We start from the raw sequence: 20501 nt of genomic DNA on the forward strand, positions 1-20501 counted from the left end.
GTTCACGTACGGGGCGTGTCCAACGTCTTGGCCGACGCCCTGTCTCGCTTCGTTCCCCTCTCTGCGGAGTGGACGGTCGACGACGAAATCCAGAGAAATCCTAGTAATGAAATCGCCAGAGAAATCCTAGTAAACAACACAGAAATCATCGATAGATACAGCAATAGCAGGCGGCTTGACGTTTGCGAGGCACTACACATTAAGAAGTCAACACCAGCAATCAACAGATAATTAATGCACAACTATATTCTACCCACCTCAAGACTCCGCTCCAATATAGAAGCATCAAGAAATATGGACCAATAGGCTTTCTACAATCACTTCCATTCAATACCCATTGTTTCGTGTTCTGTCTTGTGTTGATGAATTTAATACCCTATTAATACCACCTCACCCCATCCACCTCACTCAAATATTGATATAAACAAATCGAAGATGTGTAAGTTCTATTCAGTTGTGTATGTGTAAACTAAAGTCTTTGAAAATGTAATAAGTTTTACCAAACGCGCTGAAGTGTCGTGTCAGACTAGAAATAAAAATGAATTTTGGAGAATTGTTTTTTGAATTACCACCAACAGTGAAAAGAAACATACGAAAGATCGAGAAAATTCGTGTTAGGATTATTAATCTTACTTTTTTGGTCATATTTAATAATATATGTCTACAGGAAAGACTGCTACCAAAATATACGAATATTAAAACGCACGACCCAGCAGCAAGGAATCAAGCCTTCACGATAAAATATCGCCAGGATCTGATTCGTGATCAGATATACAAGGCAGAAAATGAAATCAAAGACAACAAAACGCAACTACTTCATGCTACAAACGAATGGAGAAATAGCAACATCGACGAAAGTCTCCGTACCCGCATTGAACAACACCTCGACATCCTCACAGACCGACATCACCTCAGCACTGAAACAAGGATTATCAAGAAACTAACAACGTTATATGGAGGACCTATGGCTATTCCACGACCAAGAGATGGCTTCCTGAACCTTGCAGGAATTAACCTCACTGAGGACCAAGTCACTCTCCTAAATCTGGGTATAAACTGTCACGTTATGTCCAGACCGAGTGAGATAGCCCGGAAAGTGGAGTTGGAAATTCTGTTGGACGACATATTCGACCTCGAGACACAAAAGAAGGTCACTACCAAAGATAGTTTACAAGCAGAACTTATTGCGGAAGGAGGAAAGAATCGAGGCAATTACAGAAGCACCATACTGTCCCCCGAGCTCAAAGTGGCAGCTAAAAGCCTTCGTGAGAACAAGGAGATAGTTGTCAGGAGAGGTGACAAGTCGCCAATATACGTCATTCTTAAAAAAGACGAATATCTGGCGAAAATGAACCTCATACTCTCTGACCAAACTAAATTCCAAAGGGTAACGAAGGACACTACAGCCGAATTGAAAGCAAAGGTCAACAAACTGATCAAAACTGTGAACGCCAAGAAATCCGGACTATATATATATATATATATATATATATATATATATATATATATATATATATATATATATATATATATATATATATATAACTGAAAACTCACACCCCAGAAGTGACTCGAACCCATACTCCCAGAAGCAACGCAACTGGTATGTACAAGACGCCTTAATCCACTTGACCATCACGACCGGACAAAATGAGGTGATATGCCGAGTTTTCAGTTGCATATTGTCCTGGGGACCATTCAGGCTTGTTCGCATTTGTGTTCCTCACGTGTGCCCCAAAGAATGAGGTGATTTGGTAAAATGCTATGCCCAAGATTACTATCCGAGTGCCGGCGGTGGGGTGGTTCAAATAGCCTCGGCTATCACCTCATTTTGTCCGGTCGTGATGGTCAAGTGGATTAAGGCGTCTTGTACATACCAGTTGCGTTGCTTCTGGGAGTATGGGTTCGAGTCCCTTCTGGGGTGTGAGTTTTCAGTTGCATATTGTCCTGGGGACCATTCAGGCTTGTTCGCATTTGTGTTCCTCACGTGTGCCCCAAAGAATGAGGTGATTTGGTAAAATGCTATGCCCAAGATTACTATCCGAGTGCCGGCGGTGGGGTGGTTCAAATAGCCTCGGCTATCACCTCATTTTGTCCGGTCGTGATGGTCAAGTGGATTAAGGCGTCTTGTACATACCAGTTGCGTTGCTTCTGGGAGTATGGGTTCGAGTCCCTTCTGGGGTGTGAGTTTTCAGTTGCATATTGTCCTGGGGACCATTCAGGCTTGTTCGCATATATATATATATATATATATATATATATATATATATATATATATATATATATATATATATATATATATGTATTTGATTGAGTGTGCCCTAATCAGTCAGTGTCGAAATCTTATCAATGTTAGTACTGGTATGTACAAACTTGATCCATTTTTAAGTTACAATATTGCACAACAGTTTAAGAAAAAACTCTGAAAGGGTTACTAAGTCTCATTTCAATATTGTATTCATATATTGTGTTGTTCAGCGAGGCCTTCTTTAATCTTTCATCCTTATTCACTGACTGCTTAATCCTATTATTTTAATCAAATCTATACCTGTTCCTGGGTAATTCTTTTCCTGGGGATAGGTGGTCATATTATACTCTCCGACCATATTAAATTTCAATGGGTAACAAAGGACACTACAGCTGAATTGAAAACGAAGCTAAACAGATTGATCGAAACTGTGAATGCCAAGAAATCCGGACTCCACCTGCCAAAGGTTATTGGGGAATACAAACCTGGGTATGCGAATGGGAATGTCAAGACCAACAAGTCTGTAAACCCACTTCGGCCAATCATCAGCCAGATACCCACACCCACATACAAACTGGATAAGCGACTCAACCGCTTGCTGACTCCATATGTACCCTGTGCTTTCAGCCTGAAGTCTCCTAAGGAATTCGTTGACTTACTGCGGGGAGCATGGGCCAGAGGGATAAGAGCATCCTTGGATGTAGAGTCGCTGTTTACCAACAAACCTGTGGATGAAACAATAGGGATGATAATGGACAGAGTGCATCGTGATCCGGCTTGTACTCCTCTTGACATACCAGAAAACATACTAAGAGAGCAACTCCAAGCCTGCACTAAAAAAGGCACCCTTCTTGAGTCCAGATGAGCACATGTATAAGCAAGTAGATGGGGTCTCCCCTAGATGTCCTGTTTGCAAACTTCTACATGGGTACCATTGAACAGAGGGTCTTAGTTGACATGGAATTGAAACCCGCCATATACTGCAGGTATGTTGACGACATTTTAATGCAGTTACCTGATGTCAGACGTCTGCAGCAACTGAAGGAGGCATTCGACCAGAATTCTGTGTTTTGTGTTAAGTTTCACTTACGAGATAAAGAAGATGGGAAGCAGCCCTTTCTTGATGTAACAGTCACTGAAAGGAACGGAGGCTTTCACACTGCAGTCTTTACTAAAGAAACAAACATAGGAATGTGCCTCAATGCCAATAATAACTGCCCAGACAAGTACAAGAGGAGTGTTGTCTATGCTTACATCGACCGGGCTCTCAGTCACAGCTCAGGATGGAATCAAGTCGATGTAGAACTCTGTAAGGTAAGGCAGGTCCTGTTGCAGGCGATGAGTCACAGTAACGTGGCTAAAGTATGTTGACCAGACCACACACTACAAGGTGAAGGGACGACGACGTTTCGGTCCTTTCTGGACCATTCTCAAGTCGATTGTGATGAGGAAGGTGATGCAGGCAATAAATAGGCAAGAGAGAGGTGAGGAGCAAGACAAGAGGTACGAAAGGTATGGTGTAGTAGAGGGGATAGTAGTAGGAATAAGAACTGCAGAAGGCCCATTGGCCCATACAAGGCAGCTCCTATTATAAGCACCGAATGAGAAGGGGATAGTAATAGGAACAAGAAGAGGATAGCAAGGGAACGTAAGAGAAAACAATTAACAGAATAAAGAGAGAAGAGAGAAAGAAAAGGAAAGATAAATATAAATGGAAGAGCAATCTTATGTTAGGTCACGTTTATTAGAAAGATTAGAGCATTTGAGTATATACTGTGAAAGGGAAGAGTCAACAGCAAAAAAGCCAGGAGTCAAGTTCATGTTGGGTACGTTGTGTATTAGAGCCGATTCAACAAGACAGCGTTGGTGTAGAGTTGAGGCAGGAAAGATAGTTTTGGAGGAAGACCAAACAATGGGATGATTAGAATCTCTCACATTGTAACGGGGGGTGGGGAAAATAGCTCTATCTTGTCCATTATTCCACCCCCCAGTTAACTAACGAGGCCGGGGGAAACAGCTCTCTCTAGTCCGTTATCCCGTCCCCAGTTAGCTAACTATTCTAGAGCACTCCCAGAGTTCCTAAGGTAACCTCTCTCGTTCAACACCTTGTAACCTAGGTATTTGACTACCTAGGTGCTAAGACTACAAGGCGCCGTAACTGGATCAGCTACCCGAAACTCTAGAGAGAACTCTAGAATACATTTCACTGCCACAAACGTATAAGAGAAAACGAAAGGAAAGAAATGAATAGTGAAGTAATTAGTGAGGGTTTGGGGTGAAAGGTAGGGAGGTGGGAGGAGCGAGGAGGGTCATTAGTTGAAAGTGAGAGGGTAGAGAGGGGTGGAGGGAGAGGGGTAGATATGTGGAAGTAGAAGAGTAGATAGTTGAAGTAGAAGAGTAGATAGTAGAAGACGAAATGCTGCCACCATCCATTCAAGACCATTACATACAAGACAAGGAATGGAACTTGTCTGTATCACAATATTCACAAAAGCTGTTATCAAGGTCATTATTAGTATGTCCCATCTTTATCATGTACTCATTAACTCATGAAACCAGTAATCACAGAGGCTTTCTCACCTCAACTCAAAACTTTAGGGCACAAAGTAAAGACCATTTAAATAATAGATTCAATTATATTTCACATGATAACTATCATAATTTAAGCAACTCAAATGTTCAAGTTTAATATGCCAAGTGAGTCATCATCCAAGAATCTGAGAACACTACAACTGACTGCCCTTGATCATCACACAACACTTGTAAAACACGACCAAGTCACCTTAATGTTCAACTCACCAAGTGTCTGCCTATAGCTGGATAGAGGGGGGAGGGGGGAGGTCTATAGTTGACAGACTGTCCCGCCCTGCCGGCCGACAGCCTCCCTGCTAGGGCCGTCTTCTCTGCCCTGCTGGCTCGTCTGCTGTTCTTCTCTTAATGCTCTCGAATCGATAGCTCTCCGAGTATATATTGGGGAACCTAGTAACTAACTCCGCCCACAAGTAGATAGCCTCCGGCTCTCTGCCAAGCCACTCCTTAAACGTCGGCATGTTTGAAGGCTACCAGGCTCCAATTATAAGATTAGTAGAAGTAAGGTGAAATTCGCATGATCTGACCTCAGGTCACTTGGGGTCATTAACTCTTAGAGGTGTGAAACTCAGGCCGACCAAGCTGGCGCCTTCTCAAATTCCTGTCTGTGACTCATGTACTCTATGTATGTATTAAATACAACTAAACCAAACACTTTTACAGTGTTACATCTCCTCTTCTCCCCGAAATAAAGTTTTTGCAACACTGCTAAAGCAAGCTAGCTGTGTGCAACAACTTTATTAACGAAAAAATAAATACATCCTAGCTAAACAAATATACATCATCCTACTCTAAAAAATGAAATATATAGACAGACGTCCATTGTCTCCGGCTGGGCGACGTCACTGCTTGGTCTTGTAGATAATCCTGTACCACATTTCTTCAACACAACTGCCTCCGTCGCTTCTCCGTCGTTAACGCACAACAACCCTTGGTCAACCAGGAAGCCGTTACTACTTGAACTGCGCACAAAGAACTGTGGAATTCGGTTGTCCCAGCTGATCTGTAATTGGCCCTACGTCAGTCACCGTGAGAGACGTATATTGGGTTTTTTCACAGCTAAAGGGACTACAAGGTTCGAGACCTCCATATAGTTGCCACAGTAGAAATCCCATCCTACTCTTCTCCCTGTTGCTCCAGCACGCCTCCTTCAGAGAGCCACTTCTGACAGCCACATCAAGTCCGCACGACACAGGAAGAATCACTCAACAGAGCAACATGCTTGCAGGAGGGGCGGCCAGTTAAGGCAAACGATCCTGTCTTGCAATTACGCTCCATGCAATGATGCTGACACCAGCAAGGGACACTAGGCATTGTGTCTCACTCAGCTTGTCTTATCTTCTTCTTTCTTCTCTCTTCTTTCATCTCTCTTCTTTCTTCTCTCTTCTTTCTTCTCTCTTCTTTCTTCTCTCTTCCTCCTCCCATGGGTCTTTGACAGGCGACCTGGGATTCATTGGGGTCCGTCCGTCCTGGGGTCCATCCTGGGTAGACCGATGTTGGTCGGACAGACTGGAGTCGTTGTTGTTCCTCTTCCATCTTTACTGGGTCGTCTGGGGTCGTTTGCATAACGACCTGGGTTCCACTGGGGGTCCGTCCGTCCTGGGGTCCACTGGGTAGACCAATGTTGACCGACCGAGAGGGCTGCATCTTGGGGGTCCCCCGGGGTGGTGGTGCTGGTGGAGCCATGACCTCCAGGTAGTGGGCTGGTCGTGGTGGTGGTGATAAACGCTCGTGAGTATGGTACACAGCAGCCGTCTCCCTCTTTTGTATGTGCGCCTCGCCTCTCTTCTGGCTCCAACCTGTGAATGAACAGAAAGGCGACAATACCGTGCTCCCAAAATGTTGTGTGACCCTGTAGTTTGTATAGGGTTTACACAGTCCAGTCATAACGCTCTCCTCCTGGCAACGACTATACTCAAATTTTTAAAATAATCCAATTAACACTGAATGATACTGACTTGGTGGAACATAAAACAGTAACAGAGTGAAGTTTAGAGAAGAGAGAATAAGGTCATCACTACTTTTAACTTGTCACCTAAACCAATCTCCACAATAAATATCAAAACTAATAGACAAAACAATAGCCTAACTTAACTGTACTGTTCCTAATCTTACGTACTTAAATAGCCGTTACTCCCACCCTTAACCTACAGCCACCTACGTAACCCAGAGTGTTTCCCTAGCTTCTCCGCCGGTCAACAACTCAAAACTTTTGCCACCCCTGTGACCAGACTATCTAACGTCGAGCGTCCCCAACGTGAAGTCTACTGACATACTAAGCCTCCCCCTAGTATGCTGTACAATACCAGTACACCTCGGGTTATTGTGTTCAAATGGAGTAAAACAGTCGATCGCAATAATCTGAGCAGAACCACCACTTAAACTACTTAAGAACTACACCTGCCACTCCCCAACTGACCTGGAGACCAGCGGTGGCTGGGTGTCCCCGTGGGACATGCGAGGTCACCTGTCACACTCAGGTGACCTCCACTACCCACCAACCGCTAAGTTCCAAAATCGCCAAATCTTATCACTAACATAAATCACTTCACACGAAAGTTCTGGAGAACATTCCCTGAACTTCACAAAACTCACAAACTCACTAAACCACAACACCAGAGAATCACTATCTCCTAACCTGAAAAACTCGCTAAATCGCGAATATTAAACACCTGTCAATACCTCCCTGATAGCGCCTGAGCGGCAAAAGACACGTGGGACTGAACAATGTTAAATGAACACTTGCCTGCCATAAACATTGTTTAACACCGCTTCCATCATTGTAACGGGGGGTGGGGGAAATAGCTCTATCTTGTCCATTATTCCACCCCTCAGTTAACTAACGAGGCCGGGGGAAACAGCTCTCTCTAGTCCATTATCCCGTCCCCAGTTAGCTAACTATTCTAGAGCACCTCCAGAGTTCCTTAGGCAGCCTCTCTCGTTCAACACCTTGTAACCTAGGTATTTGACTACCTAGGTTCTAAGACTACAAGGCGCCGTAACTTGATCAACTACCCGAAACTCTAGAGAGAACTCTAGAATACATTTCACTGCCTACAAACGTATAAGAGAAAACGAAGGGAAAGAAATGAATAGTGAAGTAATTTGTGAGGGTTTGGGGTGAGAGAGGTGGGAGGAGCGAGGAGGGTCATTATTTGAAAGTGAGAGGGTAGAGAGGGGTGGAGGGAGAGGGGTAGATATGTGGAAGTAGAAGAGTAGATAGTAGAAGTAGAAGAGTAGATAGTAGAAGACGAAATGCTGCCACCATCCATTCAAGACCATTACATACAAGACAAGGAATGGAACTTGTCTGTATCACAATATTCACAAAAGCTGTTATCAAGGTCATTATTAGTATGTCCCATCTTTATCATGTACTCATTAACTCATGAAACCAGTAATCACAGAGGCTTCCTCACCTCAACTCAAAACTTTAGGGCACAAAGTAAAGACCATTTAAATAATAGATTCAATTATATTTCACATGATAACTATCATAATTTAAGCAACTCAAATGTTCAAGTTTAATATGCCAAGTGAGTCATCATCCAAGAATCTGAGAACACTACAACTGACTGCCCCTCATCATCACACAACACTTGTAAAACACGACCAAGTCACCTTAATGTTCAACTCACCAAGTGTCTGCCTATAGCTGGATAGAGGGGGGAGGGGGGAGGTCTATAGTCGACAGACTGTCCCGCCCTGCCGGCCAACAGCCTCCCTGCTAGAACCGTCTTCTCTGCTCTGCTGGCTCGTCTGCTGTTCTTCTCTTAATGCTCTCGAATCGATAGCTCTTCGAGTATATATTGGGGAACCTAGTAACAAACTCCGCCCACAAGTAGATAGCCTCCGGCTCTCTACCAAGCCACTCCTTAAACATCGGCATGTTTGAAGGCTACCAGGCTCCAATTATAAGATTAGTAGAAGTAAGGTGAAATTCGCATGATCTGACCTCAGGTCACTTGGGGTCATTAACTCTTAGAGGTGTGAAACTCAGGCCAACCAAGCTGGCGCCTTCTCAAATTCCTGTCTGTGATTCATGTACTCTATGTATGTATTAAATACAACTAAACCAAACACTTTTACATTGTTACAACATGACACAAGAGAGCATTGTTAGTGTCTGCAGACTTAACACTTCTCTTGTGTTCTTTAAGCCTGTCATTAAGTGTACGGCCAGTTTCGCCAAAGTATTGGAGTGGACAAGACGAACAGGAAATAGAGTAGACACCAGCAGCATTAGACGTAGGAGAAGCAGTGTGAACTAGATTGCTACGAAGTGCGTTAGTTTGTCGAAAGGCGAGCTTTATGTCAAGAGGGCGAAAGGTATTAGTAAAAGTTTTAAGTTTAGATATGAAGGGAAGGCAGAGCACAGTGCTACTAGTGTTGGAAGCAGGTTTAGGATGAAAGAAATTTCGTTTAGCTTGAGAGTAGGCACAGTTGATGAAATGCAAAGGGTAACCAAGGCGAGAGAATGATTTGTAGATAAAGGCAATTTCAGAGTCAAGAAACTGAGGGTCGCTGATGCGTAGAGCACGGAGGAAGAGAGAGACAAGGACACTTTTCTTAACAGAAGAAGGATTGTAGGAAAAGAAGTGAATGTACATGCCACTATGCATGGGGTTTGCGGTAGACAGAGAAAGAGAACCCGGACACGGAGCTGTGAACGTGAACGTCAAGAAAAGGAAGGAGGGAATTAGATTCCCATTCAACTTTGAAATAGAAGGAGCCAGATTGTCAAGAGAGGAGAAGAAAGGCTGGAAAACACTAAGGTCATGAGGCCATAGAGCAAAAATGACATCAACATAACGAAGCCAGAGAGAGGGACGAGTATCAATAGAAGGAAGAAGAACAGTTTCGAGGCATTCCATGTAGAAATTAGCAAGAACAGGGGAGAGAGGAAACTCATAGCCACACCGAAATTTTGAGTGTAATATTTATCGTTGAAAGAGAAAGAGTTAGAGTCAACACAGAGTCTAATGAGTTCGAGGAAAACGTCAGTGGGAAGTTGGGAGAGGAAGAAGGCCACCAGATGCCTTCTGTCTTAGGAAAGAGAGAACGTCATCGAACGGAACATTAGTGAACAGATACTCGACATCAAGACAGAGCATTTTAAAAGAGGGCTGCAGGCGCAGTCTTTCTATGAAGTCCTGAGAGTGACGAAGGTGGGCAGGGGAAAAAGTGCTAAGGAAAGGCGTCAGGGTTTTAGCGAGCCAGGAGGCAAGAGGATAGCTGACAGAGCCCCGTGAAGAAATGATAGGACTAAGAGGAACACCAGGTTTATGAGTCATGGGAAGACCATAGAAATATGGAAGAGAAGAGCAGATGACACGGAAACGTTTAATAAGATCAAAGTCAGGAGGACAAAGACTGGAGAGCTGTCTTAGTTTGCGGTTAAAGGAAGTTTTGAGGCGATCCAAAGGGTTATACGTCAGAGGAGCATAAGTGCGAGAGTCAGAGAGCAAGACAGCTGCTTTTCGGAGGTAGTCCTCACGGTCAAGGACTACCACCGAAATGCCTTTGTCAGAAGGAAGGATAAGAATAGAGTTGTTAGATTTCAGGGAAGCAAGGGCAAGCTGGAAGCGACGAGGAAGATGGTGGGAATAAGCTCTCTTGCCTATTTATTGCCTGCATCACCTTCCTCATCACAATCGACTTGAGAATGGTCCAGGACGGACCGAAACGTCGTCGTCCCTTCACCTTCTGGTGTGTAGTGTGGTCAACAAGGCAGGTCCTAGTCAACAATGGCTTCTCTATCGGTTATGTTGAAGACGTCATAAAACGAATGGTGAAAAGCGATGCAACCTCTGAAAAGTACACTAACACAACACTTGTACCCCATATTAGACTGTTTTACTGGAATTTCTTTTCGATGTCTCATAAAACGGAGGAAAGTGTCCTGAAACATATTATTAATAAAAACGTTATCCTTACAGACAAAAATTAGAAAATATAATTGACAATTTACTACAAAAACAAAAAAACGGCCAACCTACTCATGAAAAACTCCCCAAACACCAAACAAAACACCTTGAAGAAAACCAACGTCGTCTATGCCTTCAAATGGCCACTTGGGGACTTTAAGCCCCAAAGAACTCAGTATATAGGCATGACAACAATGTCTCTTTCTAGGCAATTAAAAATGCACAAACAACAGGGCTCCATCAAGGAACATATAATCTCTTCTCACAACCAAACCACCACCAGAGAAATCATTAACAAACAACAGAGAAATCATCGATAGGTACAGCGATAGCAGGCGGCTCGACATCTGCGAGGCACTACACATCAAAAAGTCAACACCTGCAATCAACAGCCAATTAATGCACAACTATATTCTACCCACTTCAAGACTCCGAACCAATATAGAAGCATCAAGAGGAAGTAAGGGTCAATAGGTCCTCTGCAGTTACTTCCGTTCTTATGCTCTCATATCCAACAAATACCCATAGTTTCGTGTTCTGTCTTGAATTTGTCACAGGTTTGTTCACTTCATCCAAAACTGTTGCACCATATCACCTCACCCAAATGCGAGTATAAGTACAACGGATAAGCTGTTTAGTGTTAGTATAAGTATAACTCTGTTTAGTGTTTTCAGGTTAAAGTTGTGTGTGTAAACTAAAGTCTTTGAAAATGTAATAAGTTATTACGAAAAGTGTTCAAGCGTCGCGTCAGACTAGAAATAAAAATTAATATTGTAGAATTGATCTTTCAATTACGATCGACAGTAAAAGGAAACATAAGAAATATTGAGAAAATTCGTGTTAGAATTATTAATCTCACTTTTTCGGTCATATTTAACAACATATGTTTACAAGAAAGACTGCTACCAAAATATACTAATAATATTATATATATATATATATATATATATATATATATATATATATATATATATATATATATATATATATATATATATATATATGTCGTACCTAGTAGCCAGAACGCACTTCTATGCCTACTATGCAAGGCCCGATTTGCCTAATAAGCCAAGTTTTCCTGAATTAATATATTTTCTCTATTTTTTTTCTTATGAAATGATAAAGCTACCCATATCACTATGTATGAGGTCAATTTTTTTTTTATTGGAGTTAAAATTAACGTAGATATATGACCGAACCTAACCAACCCTACCTAACCTAACCTAACCTATCTTTATAGGTTAGATTAGGTTAGGTAGACGAAAAAGTTAAATTAGGTTAGGTTAGGTAGTCGAAAAATAATTAATTCATGAAAACTTGGCTTATTAGGCAAATCGGGCCTTGCATAGTAGGCATAGAAGTGCGTTCTGGCTACTAGGTACGACATATATATATATATGTATATATATATATATATATATATATATATATATATATATATATATATATATATATATATATATATATATATATATATATATATATATATATATATGTCGTACCTAGTAGCCAGAACGTCGTACTCGGCCTACTATGCAAGGCCCGTTTTGCCTAATAAGCCAAGTTTTCCTGAATTAATATATTTTCTCAAATTTTTTTCTTATGAAATGATAAAGCTACCCATTTCATTATGTATGAGGTCAATTTTTTTTTATTGGAGTTAAAATTAACGTAGATATATGACGGAACCTAACAAACCCTACCTAACCTAACCTAACCTATCTTTATAGGTTAGGTTAGGTAGCCGAAAAAGTTAGGTTAGGTTAGGTTAGGTAGGTTAGGTAGTCGAAAAAACATTAATTCATGAAAACTTGGCTTATTAGGCAAATCGGGCCTTGCATAGTAGGCTGAGAAGTACGTTCTGGCTACTAGGTACGACATATATATATATATATATATATATATATATATATATATATATATATATATATATATATATATATTCGTATATTTTGGTAGCAGTCTTTCCTGTAGACATATATTATTAAATATGAACGAAAAAGTAAGATTAATAATTCTAACACGAATTTTCTCGATCTTTCGTAGGTTTCTTTTCACTGTTTTTGGTAATTCAAAAATCAATTCTCCAAAATTCATTTTTATTTCTAGTCTGACGCGACACTTGAGCACGTTTCGTAAAACTTATTACATTTTCAAAAACTTTAGTTTACACATTGTTATGATCTCAGCCTACAGGAGAAACGAGTCTCCCTCCTTGAGAGTTATTCAGCAAGCCTGACCTGATTAGAAGGTCTAGCAAATATTGAGGTGATAACCCATATGTAAAATAGTTGCTTGGATATGTATAACAGTTTGAGATTATGGGCAGTGAAGAAGAAAACAGATAAATGACTGGCTAGGAGATGTGGACATTTTGCTGGAGGCGTGAGGCTCGCTTCTGGAAGGGCTTTGACCTCACTTGAGTGCCAGACATCGCAGGGAAAAGCCGCGCTCCATTTGAGCTCCCGCCAGAAGGGAACCCCTAGTGATATATCTCGAAGAGAAGAGAAGTGTGCAGACGTACCAGCTGTGGAATCGAGCTGGGGACGTTGTGGTCTCAAGTCCTGGTCGACGAAGTGTTTATTAAATCGCCCAGAGGCATTATTGTGGGCCGTGGAAGCGCGGTGACCAGACGCCGTCAGAGGGAGAAGCGCCCTCGACCAGTTAATCTGTGGTAAGCACGATATACGCCAGTTCATAGTGATAGCTTGTAGTTGGTCGTGTGCCCAGCGACAGTAGCGATGTTTATTTATAAGTTAGACATGTTTTAATAAGGCAGAAAACCTGAAATAGGAGAGTGAAGAGGGAGGAACACGGAGCGACGTCCGTCCCCTCTGAGCTCTGACAGACGACTGAGGGAGCCCGGCTCCTGACGGAGGGAGACCCTCCCGGCGAGTGAGGACCGCCGCCAGGCGAGGTGGAGTATGGACCCGCCCAAAACGGGGGAGTCCACTCTCACTGTATGTAGAGGACAGATAGAGGTTTGAGGCAAGCATATTGTGTGGTTATTTTTGTTTATGTGTTAAAGGGGAACAATTTTATTGGAGTGTCGATGGGTTGCAGGTTTGTCTTTTGGGGAAGAAGTTGCTGAGGACTTCGAAGCCAGCCTAGATGAGGTAATTGATGAGACTCCAAGGTAGTGAAGCAGAGGACCTCGAGCTGGGAGGAGAAGCAGTGAAGAGGAGTGTCACATGCTTCTGTAGAGGTGGTGAAGCACCATAGTTGCTAGAGGAAACTTCATGGTGTAGCAGCCAAGAGAGCTGTGGAGGAACCTAGCAGAAGTAGTAGAGCACCATAGTTGCTCAAGGAATCTTCATGATAGCAGCCTGGAGGAGCTGCAGAGGATCCTGGTAGTGAAGCCCGGAAGAACCTGAAGATATCAGGGTAGTGAACTTCCAGAGGTGGAAGGGGAAGTTCTGGTGGATTACTTGTAGGGAGTTGATAGTGTTTGGTTGTCATTAGCGTGCAAGACGCAGTGAGAGGTGAGTGACTGTTTGCATTCTTATGTCAAGGAGTGTTTTACACTGAAGTTTAGAGTTACAGTCGTAGGCTGGATTACCTACAGATGTATGCGTTCTAGGACTGATAGAGTGATCGATTGATCATTGTTGTGTATCAATGAACATTTATACTGATATATGTTATTGCATTCAAATGCTGATTTTCTTTGTACATATTTATAGATACATATATATATTCTCTTGCTGATGGTGCAACAGTGTATGTAGACTTGATCAACTTGAGGTGGTTGATAGTATCAGGTGGTGAACCAGGAGATAGGATACCACTTGGTAAACTGACAATAGAGTTCTGATGGTGTTGGAGAGCAACCTGATTGTAATATTATAGAGTATAGGATTCATTATTACTATATGTGTGTATGTATCGTGTATGTGCTTTGTCCAGTAAATGTATCCCAATTTGCCGGTGTTTGCCCTTGTCCTAGTGAGGCTTCCCAGGAGGTAGTAAAGAAGGAGAGAGAGAGAGAAAGAACCAAGAACCACTGCTGTGGACAGGGTAGGAGGTAATACTAGTAAGTCACAGGGGATTGAGGAGATTATATCTCATAAGGAGAGAGTGGGGAGTCACAGCGGCTCGAGTGGGTGTGTGCACGTGACAACGAGGCTAAGTGTTGGAGCCGCATCCCCTAAACGTGTGACGTTGAGCCCCTCTCCAAGAGCCAGAAGCGCCTAGTGTGATCTCCTAGTATAAGCACTCTACCGAGTTGTGGGTTGGGTTGTCCATAGAGAAGGATCAACGACGACAACACCACCAACCCACAAACACTCTATAATAACATACACAACTGAATAGAACTTACACATCTTCGATTTGTTTATATCTACATTTGAGCGAAGTGGATGGGGTGAGGTGGTATTAATAGGGTATTAAATTCATCAACACAAGACAGAACACGAAACAATGGGTATTGAATGGAAGTGATTGTAGAAAGCCTATTGGTCCATATTTCTTGATGCTTCTATATTGGAGCGGAGTCTGGAGGTGGGTAGAATATAGTTGTGCATTAATTGGCTGTTGATTGCTGGTGTTGACTTCTTAACGTGTAGTGCCTCGCAAACGTCAAGCCGCCTGCTATCGCTGTATCTATCGATGATTTCTGTGTTGTTTACTAGGATTTCTCTGGCGATGGTTTGGTTGTGGGAAGAGATTATATGTTCCTTAATGGAGCCCTGTTGCTTATGCATCGTTAAACGCCTAGAAAGAGATGTTGTTGTCTTGCCTATATAATGGGTTTTTTGGAGCTTACAGTCCCCAAGAGGGCATTTGAAGGCATAGACGACGTTGGTCTCTTTTAAAGCGTTCTGCTTTGTGTCTGGAGAGTTTCTCATGAGTAGGCTGGCCGTTTTTCTGATTTTATAGTAAATCGTCAGTTGTATCCTCTGATTTTTGTCTGTAGGGATAACGTTTCTATTAACAATATCTTTCAGGACCCTTTCCTCCGTTTTATGAGCTGTGGAAAAGAAGTTCCTGTAAAATAGTCTAATAGTGGGTATAGGTGTTGTGTTAGTTGTCTCTTCAGAGGTTGCATGGCGTTTCACTTTCCTTCTTATGTTGTCTTCGACGGAACCATTGGAGAAGCCGTTGTTGACTAGGACCTGCCTTACCCTACAGAGTTCTTCGTCGACTTGCTTCCATTCTGAGCTGTGGCTGAGAGCACGGTCGACATAAGCGTTAACAACACTCCTCTTGTACCTGTCTGGGCAGTCGCTGTTGGCATTTAGGCACATTCCTATGTTCGTTTCCTTAGTGTAGACTGCAGTGTGGAAACCTCCGCTCTTTTCCATGACTGTTACATCTAGAATGGGCAGCTTCCCATCCTTTTCCATCTCGTAAGTGAAACGCAGCACGGAACTCTGCTCAAACGCCTCCTTCAGCTCCTGCAGATGTCTGACATCAGGTACCTGTGTAAAAATGTCGTCAACATACCTTCAGTATATGGCTGGTTTCAAGTTCATGTCGACTAAGACTTTTTGCTCGATGGTACCCATGTAGAAGTTAGCAAACAGGACACCCATACTCCCAGGAGCAACGCAACTGGTATGTACAAGACGCCTTAATCCACTTGACCATCACGACCGGAGGGCTACTGCTACACGAAGGGATTCTGGATCTAGGCGCGTGCGCATTGCTGATATATATATATATATATATATATATATATATATATATATATATATATATATATATATATATATATATATACATATACATATATATATATATATATATATATATATATATATATATATATATATATATATATATATATATATATATATACATATATATATATATATATATATATATATATATATACATATATATATATATATATATATATATATATATATATATATATATATATATATATATATATGTATATATATATATATATATATATATATATATATATATATATATATATATATATATATATATATATATATATATATATTCTCTCTCTCGCAGGACCAACACCCCAACCACCGCCTTCTGAAGCCCATAAGCAATCCCGCAGGGATCGCCCCATTGCCGACCAAGAAGCTGCGACTTTGCTAGAAGCTGCGACAACTCCACATGACACTGCCCGACTTAGAGCTGTAGGAGCTCCCCATGCAGGTGATTTCCTGTTAGCAACCCCAATGTCAGCAACCGGCACCCATCTCACACCGCAGGCCCTCCGAATTGCCCTGGCTCTCCGCCTCGCTGCCCAATCCACACTGAATACAGGTGTATTTGCGGCGAGGCAGAGGCCGACAGGTACGGACGGCATGGCCTTCTCTGCCAAAGGAAAGGAGGATGGCATGCAAGACACGGCGAGGTCAATGACATTATTAAGAGCAGCCATACCACAGCAGGTTGTCTAGCAGAGAGAGAGCCCCATTACCTAAGGTACCGCAACTCTGATGAGCCTGTCGGTCGCCCAGACGGAATCACGGTGAACCCCTGGAAGAATGGTAGACAGTTGGTGTGGGACTACACTTGCGTTTCAACTTTAGCCAATACCTATGTTGACTTCAGTGCTTCACAAGTAGGAGGAGCTGCCAATCACTGGGAAGCGGCCAAGTCACGTAAATACAGAGACCTTGAGCACCACTGCAAGTTTGTCCCCATTGCCTCAGAGACACTTGGTGCCTTGGGTAAAAGTGCTGCTAGCTTTTTGAAGGAGTTGGGTTCTAAGCTAATCGACACAACTAGAGACCCTAGAGCTGCCAGTTTTCTTTTTCAGCGCATTAGTGTGGCAATCCAGAGAGGAAATGCTCTCTGCATCCAAGGTTCCAACCCGCTATCTGAGGAGCTAGAGGAGCTGTTCAACTTGTGACAAGCAGCCTTGTACCTTGCATGTAATCAATATTGTAACATTTTTTTGTGTAATGACATTTTTAAATAAAGATAGATATATTTACACACTTACCAAAAAAATAAGGGTGGTAGGAGAAGAAAATATCAGTGTTCAGTGAGGAACCACAGGGTCTTCTCTGAGTACTCTTTATTTTCTTCTCCGAGGCTATGGGTCCCTACACTTGCACCAGAGGTGGTACCTATATATATATATATATATATATATATATATATATATATATATATAAATATATATATATATATATATATATATATATATATATATATATAAATATATATATATATATATATATATATATATATATATATATATATATATATATATATATATATATATATACATATATATATATATATATATATATATATATATATATATATATATATATATTTATATATATATATATATATATATATATATATATATATATATATATATTATATATATATATATATATATATATATATATATATATATATATATATATATATAAATATATATATATATATATATATATATATATATATATATATATATATATATATATATAAATATATATATATATATATATATATATAAATATATATATATATATATATAAATATATATATATATATACCTATATATATATAAATATATATATATATATATAAATATATATATATATATATATATATATATATATATATATATATATATATATATATATATATATATATATATATATATATATTATATTACCGCATGTAAAAGTTTGATCTGTTTTGAAACCGATTTTAATTTTGTTTATGCGTGGAGAAGTGAAGAGGAACTGTTGTCAAAATTTATTATAAATAAGTTGTGGTAGCAGGCGTCACTCAACTGACTATTGTGGGAAATTTCTCCCACTTTCGTACACAAATTTTTGTACATTTGCTTCAAATTACTCAATCGCTATAAAGATTCAGATGGGCTTAAAAAGTTAATTACAGTTTTTTATATATTCTCTGTTATTATATTAGTCTGATAAAATAAAGAGCAGATGGAACGTTATTGACGTATGTCCATTCCACGTCATTAATGACAATTAAGAAGTAAATTAAATAATTTTAGCTCTCATAATTAACTAACTATTGTATTTAGTTATTTAATGAAATAACTGTGGTGTATATAGTGTTAAATTAACTATAACTTCGACGCTTTACACTGTTTAAAATACTAACTAATAAGGTCCGGTGATGATTTAACCGAAAATCCCCGCTTTCCCGAATTAAGCCAAATCTTCGCGTCCGCGTGAACACGAACTGGGACGGAGACGCGTCCCTCTTAGTGCGGAGGAGTGTTGGCCAGACGTGGGTGGTGGCTGCTGCGTTTGCTGTTCCGTAAATGTCACGGTGTTAACCACTGGTTTACCACTGTTTTACATCTCATGTAAACTACTGGTTTACCACGGTTTACATTGCATGTAAACCACTGTTTTACATCAGATGTAACCCAATGGTTTACTACTGTTTTACATCCGATGTAAAACACTGGTTTATATCTCCCGCTGCTAGAAGCTGTCACCTCGGATCCTCAGAAGTTCACACCTGTTTCCAGGTTCACAATTTAAGGACCGTTTTGAGACTGCTATCTACATGTTTTATTTGAATAGATATTATTATCTTGTTGTTCTCTTACTGAAGAGTAAATCACCGGCAGGTTCTACTGATCACAACTGGGAGTAGCCAGACGTCACGGGAGTAGCCAGACGTCACGAGAGTAGCCAGACGCCACGAGAGTAGCCAGACGTCACGAGAGTAGCCAGACGCCACGAGAGTAGCCAGACGCCACGAGAGTAGCCAGACGTCACGAGAGTAGCCAGACGTCACGAGAGTAGCCAGACGCCACGAGAGTAGCCAGACGCCACGAGAGTAGCCAGACGCCACGAGAGTAGCCAGACGTCACGGGAGTAGCCAGACGCCACGAGAGTAGCCAGACGTCACGAGAGTAGCCAGACGTCACGAGAGTAGCAAGACGCCACGAGAGTAGCCAGACGCCACGAGAGTAGCCAGACGCCACGAGAGTAGCCAGACGTCACGAGAGTTGCCAGACGTCACGAGAGTAGCCAGACGTCACGAGAGTAGCCAGACGCCACGAGAGTAGCCAGACGTCACGAGAGTAGCCAGACGCCACGAGAGAACCCAGACGTCACGAGAGTAGCCAAACGTCACGAGAGTAGCCAGACGCCACGAGAGTAGCCAGACGTCACGAGAGTAGCCAGACGTCACGAGAGTAGACAGACGTCATGACAGTAGACAGACGTCACGAGAGTAGCCAGAAGTCACGGGAGTAGCCAGACGCCACGAGAGTAGCCAGACATCACGAGAGTAGCCAGACGCCACGAGAGTAGCCAGACGCCACGAGAGTAGCCAGACGCCACGAGAGTAGCCAGACGCCACGAGAGTAGCCAGACGCCACGAGAGTAGCCAGACGCCACGAGAGTAGCCAGACGCCACGAGAGTAGCCAGACGCCACGAGAGTAGCCAGACGCCACGAGAGTAGCCAGACGTCACGAGAGTAGCCAGACATCACGAGAGTAGCCAGACGCCACGAGAGTAGCCAGACGCCACAAGAGTAGCCAGACGCCACGAGAGTAGCCAGACGCCACGAGAGTAGCCAGACGTCACGAGAGTAGCCAGACGTCACGAGAGTAGCCAGACGTCACGAGAGTAGCCAGACGCCACGAGAGTAGCCAGACGTCACAAGAGTAGCCAGATGTCACGAGAGTAGCCAGACGTCACGAGAGTAGCCAGACGTCACGAGAGTAGCCAGACGTCACGAGAGTAGACAGACGATATGACAGTAGACAGACGTCACGAGAGTTGCCAAA

The 20501-nt window shown here is 41.8% G+C and overlaps 1 pseudogene; it reads left to right on the top strand.

Moving 5' to 3' along the window:
• The window catches only part of LOC138366652 (cytochrome c oxidase subunit 1-like), a 33968-nt pseudogene extending 16360 nt beyond the window's left edge, over positions 1-17608 (top strand).
• The last annotated feature ends 2893 nt before the right edge of the window (positions 17609-20501 follow it).

This window comes from Procambarus clarkii, chromosome 2 (genome assembly GCF_040958095.1).
Source record: "Procambarus clarkii isolate CNS0578487 chromosome 2, FALCON_Pclarkii_2.0, whole genome shotgun sequence".
NCBI lineage: Eukaryota > Metazoa > Arthropoda > Malacostraca > Decapoda > Cambaridae > Procambarus > Procambarus clarkii.